We start from the raw sequence: 4,936 nt of genomic DNA, 5'->3' as shown, positions 1-4,936 counted from the left end.
ACCTGGGGCCTGTTGCACAAAACTAGGATAAGGGATTAAGCCAGGATATCTTGGTATTTCCGGCTCAATTGATCCGTAATCCGGTTGCACTAAAGATGGATAGGGGGCAGGGATATGTTATGGGTATAAATTACCATGATTTATTCTGTGGAGCTTCAGCCTGCTCCAGACCAGGCTAAATTCCAGGATCTATTTAATCTCATCCCTAATGTCAGTCAGCAGTCACCACAAATGGAAACCAATAGTTATTTCACTGCTCACTATACATTGTTATCACATATAACTAGACCCACTGTTATTAAACGTTTGTGATCATTAATTTCAATGATTTTTGGATAAAAAATGATTTTTAGATGATGTTGCTATCATTAGATAATTTACAGTTTCCCATAGACTATAAGGCTATATATATAAAATGATAGAATATTAGGGCCACAGAGGGAAAAAAACACAAGTCATATTATTGTAACCAGTTGTTTTAAAGGACAGTTGTTAAAATGACAGATGTGGGCATTTGGTGAAATTGTACTTCAGTATGGTTTCATAAACAAAGACATGCTGATGTGCCAGAATATTAAGTATCACATTGTCATAAGTATCAAAACTGTAAAAACAATATGTAGCTTTCTGCAGAAAGAACCAGCCTCATAAATGTATGACTTTATCCTTTTTCTTCAGTGTGGCCCTAGTACTCTGTCATATAAACAAATACACATTCCATATGAATATAAAAACACAATGTGTAACATTATGTTCCTTTATTGAATAAGGACAAAACAAAGCAGGTAAACCATCAGCTCCTTTGAAACTGAAGTCACAGTGACTCTACAAGATGGAAAGCACAGAATCCAAGCATATTATACAAAATGATACATACACATTCAAAGGTCTGTATATAACACACCCTGCATGTCTGCACACTAAAATAAATGCCAGGACAAGTCTACTACACATCAACTGAACAGACAAATGAATGGATGCAGTAGCCTCCACCAGCCTTGTATTACACACAGTATACCGCACAAACATCATAAGAGCCAAATTCGTCAAAAAACGGGCCAAAAACCAAATTCCTCTGCCAGGACATATTTAACCAAAATGAAAGCACACATACTAACTAAAATAATTCAACACATATTGATCCCTCTTGTGACCACTGTGCGTCATCAGGAAGATTGCCGGATTGTCCCAGTCCATGGCTGGTGGCACTCTGGGGGCCCTCTCCTTATCAGGCAGGCACATTGTGGAGGACAGCACAAGCCGCAGTAATATCACATGCCCTGAACTGACCCTTAATTTGAAGGCGGTGAAAGCGTGCCTTCAGGAGGCCAAGGTCATTTCAACTCTGGCCCTGGTCCTGGCATGGGCATGGTTGTAGGCCTGCTGTGCTTCCTGGGGGTCTGTGAAAGGTGTCAGGAGAAAAGGCTGGCAGCCATACCCCCTGTCTCCCAGCAACACACCAGAGAATTCACCTGTCAACACAAAATCTCATCATTACTACCTCATAAACACAGTGATATTCTTGACACAGCCATGATGGTTATAAATAGGGGTTGTGTGGCTTACCTTGTGATAGATTTCAGAGGCCCGAAAGATTCTGGAGTCATGGACTGAGCCAGGCCATTTTGCCACAACATTGCTGATCACACAGTCAGCATTGCAGACCATCTGAAATCATAAGATGAGGAATATTACACCAATCAATGCACATCACTGGCAATGCAGAGTGTTCGTCAATGGACAATATCAAAAAGTTATGTTCACCTGAACATTAATGCTGTGAAAGGATTTCCTATTCACAAAATCGGCCTCACGGGCACCTGAGGGCACTGTCACTTATGTATGCAGTCCTGCTCGTGACATTAGGGGAAACCAATGCACAAAGTAATGAGTAATACTATCTGTTGCTGGTTTGTCCTGTAATTTGTAGATCCTCTTACTAATCCTGAATATCTGAGTCTTCTGGCCAGGGAAGGAGATGAAGACATCTGCTAATGCTTTGATAGCCAGACACACACTCCTTATTGTGCGGCCAAATTGTGGCCTTGTTCAGCTGTTCTGCATCCCCACTGAGTACAGGAAGGCTCCACTAGCAAAAAAGCGCAAGGCCACACAAACCATTTGCTCCACACTCAGTCCATGGCTCCGTGCAGTGCGGTGCTTAATCCTGGGACTCAGTAGTCTGCATAGATGCCTGATGCCATCTGCCAGAAAACTGTATCTTTCATATAGATGGTCATCAGGAAGGCCAGTGGGTCCAGCGGTCCCTGAAGACCCTTTTCTCGCCCTGAAGGCTCTCCCCAGCACAAGTGCTTCTTCATCCACCACATCTCGCACGAATGGGCATGCCATTGTCAGAGCAGAAAGGAACACACAATTTTGGGCCTTCATATGGGCTAGTGGCCACACCTGGTGCTGGGGGGGTGGGCAAAGAGGCGATGCCTTATAACGATGACTTGGTTGTACTGATTGCTGGGAAAATAAAAAAAACCTTAGAAAGATGCCACCGTCCTGTGTGCTCACAATAAGAGCTCATATGTCATGGCTCACTTGACTTACGAGAATATACCTAATTTTTATTTTTGAGCTGTGTCATCTTCTTGGAGCTGGGGAGGAAAGAAAAATAATGATTAATACATTTGTGTTACAGTTAGCATACAGTGTACATTGAAGGCATATCTCACCTCCCTCTCAAGTTTTTTATTTCAAGGTCCAGTTTCCTAATTGTCCTCTTTTTTATTTCGGACTCCAGTGCAAGATTTTCCATCTTTTCTTCTTGTACTGAATGTCTATGTCTGCCAGTTCTATTTGGCGCCGGAGGTGGTTGCCATACAACTTTCTGATAGCTTGTGAGCTCTGTGAACACAATACAATTAGCGCAGCTGGAATTTGGCAGGATGTGGTGTCCTTTTATTAATACGCACTATGTTGCCAGGCTGGTTTTCCCACTGTATAGCATCTGGGTCCTGTAAAATAAATTAGATTTTTTGATTTTGATGAGGACTCCTCACCATTGTAGAGTAAATAGTACTTTCACAGTCTTAACATGATACCTCATGCCTTCTGGAATCCAGAGAGATGGTCTCCTCCTCATCATCGTCTCCATCATGTGCTGTTGCTGCTGCACTGGGGCCTTCACCCTATCACATTTAATCGGATTCATATTGAAGCTAGTAGACAAGACATGCCAGGCCTACAGTATGCCTTTGATGGAGTACTCACTGGATCAGCATCGTCTGGTGCTTGTGCTGGTGGCTCTAACAGGAACACAGTGCTGCCAGACACTGCAAGGCAATAGGTAAACCAAAGTCAGACAGTCCAAATTGATTCAATATGAATGTGGTTGTATCCCATGTAGAGATGGAAGGACATACCTTGAATGAAGCGGGTGGCATCTTGGGAGGAACCTATGCTCGTCTCTTTCCCCCCAGGGATCCCCTCTAAGACGGGCCTGCCTTTATTTAGCTCCAAGGCCATGTCCTCTGCTGGGGTAAGGTCAGCCTTTGGTGACCCACCACCCGTGCCTTGTCTGTGGGTATTCTTTTTCACTGCTAAAACAGTACAGACAATGTGTGAGCAGGCACCTTCTGGGTACAATATATGCTTGTGCTTTGTTAAATATTAGTCAGGGACCATACCATTCTGCAGAATGTTCTTGTATTTGATTTTGACCTGCTGCCATGTCCGTTTTGGCCCGTTCATGTTTAATCTACACACACACACACACACACACACACACACACACACACACACATTTAATGGAGTCACACTGCAAAAAATTACTTGGTATTTTTGTCTTGTTTTCAGTAAAAATATCAAAAAATTTATCATAGCTTTATACAGTGTGATGGAGTTACTTTACACAATTTCACTCATATCTGCAGTGCATTTCAATTAAAAATTTAACCGTTTCATAATTACAGTACAACTGCATTTTGGAGATGTGAATTAAATATTTGAATTGTAATTGTGATGTTTCAGCGGAGCGGTGAGTGTGTAATTGTGCACTATTACGCATTCAGGCGGTCTGCAATACTTTGCCACGCTTTTTCTCTTTGCTTTATCACTGTGGCGGTGTTGCCTTTCTTCTTAATTATATCTTTTACCTCCTCGTATGCCTCCATGAGGATTTGTGCTTCCGACGGGGAAAAGTACGCGGCTCTAGTTGCCATGGTAAATCAGTTAATCTGTGATCTGTGGCGGGGTCTATTTGAGTGAGCCGTGAGCGCGCACCTATCCAGGATTGGTTTCACCTGGCTTAATGAATCCGTGTCTGCTCATCCTGGCTTGGTCTTTGTGCAACCAATTAAGCCTGGACGCACATGTTTTGGCTTCATTGAGCTCAGCTGAGTCATTTATCCCGGATGTCTTAATTCTACTTTTGTGCAACAGGCCCCGGGTCACGCTCTTTGTTATTTTGTTTAGTGTTTCTGTTCCAATAAATAACATGAACACTTACCACGCTGCGCATTGGTCCGATCCTTCATACTCCTCGTCAGAAGAGGAAGAAAACCACAGTAATCAATTTTAAATTATTGTAGCGACCCGCACAGACAGCTGTGTGTTATGTGTTAGGCTAGGAGGTGGTTGTGTTGTACTGACCAGTACCCGGTGTTCGCGGGTCCGACATGTCAATCAACCTTGCTCTGCCAATCACGGGAATGCCTGAATGTTCTGATGCCGGGCATCCTGTGGTTGGCGGAGTGGCGTGGAGAGGTGGAGCATTGGAAGTTAAGACCAGGTTCAGCCTTTGTTCTCTCTCTCTTACGTCTGGGCTTCCCAAAGAGAAGGTCACGATTGGCTTGTGGGTTATCTGTCATCTTTTTGGCGTGTGCTACGGCCCAAACAGTAGCCTGTGTAAAGTTGGTTTAATAAACCATCACCCGCAAACTCAAGCCTCTACTGGACAATTGTTCATTTATGTTCTAGTCAGGTC

At 43.3% G+C, this 4,936-nt stretch overlaps 1 long non-coding RNA gene across 1 annotated transcript; it reads right to left on the bottom strand.

Annotated features, from left to right (window-relative positions):
* Nucleotides 1–1,343: 1,343 nt before the first annotated feature.
* LOC135530898 (uncharacterized) lies at nucleotides 1,344–1,810 on the bottom strand. The gene is made up of 3 exons (XR_010453918.1): nucleotides 1,765–1,810; nucleotides 1,567–1,668; nucleotides 1,344–1,472 (listed from the first exon to the last, which is right to left on the bottom strand). It is a non-coding gene; the product is annotated as an uncharacterized LOC135530898 (long non-coding RNA).
* Nucleotides 1,811–4,936: the final 3,126 nt, after the last annotated feature.

Source organism: Oncorhynchus masou, unplaced genomic scaffold (genome assembly GCF_036934945.1).
Source record: "Oncorhynchus masou masou isolate Uvic2021 unplaced genomic scaffold, UVic_Omas_1.1 unplaced_scaffold_14532, whole genome shotgun sequence".
In the NCBI taxonomy this organism is placed as follows: domain Eukaryota; kingdom Metazoa; phylum Chordata; class Actinopteri; order Salmoniformes; family Salmonidae; genus Oncorhynchus; species Oncorhynchus masou.
Note: the sequence above shows the minus strand (reverse complement) of the source record. Positions and strands in the feature narration are given on the sequence as shown.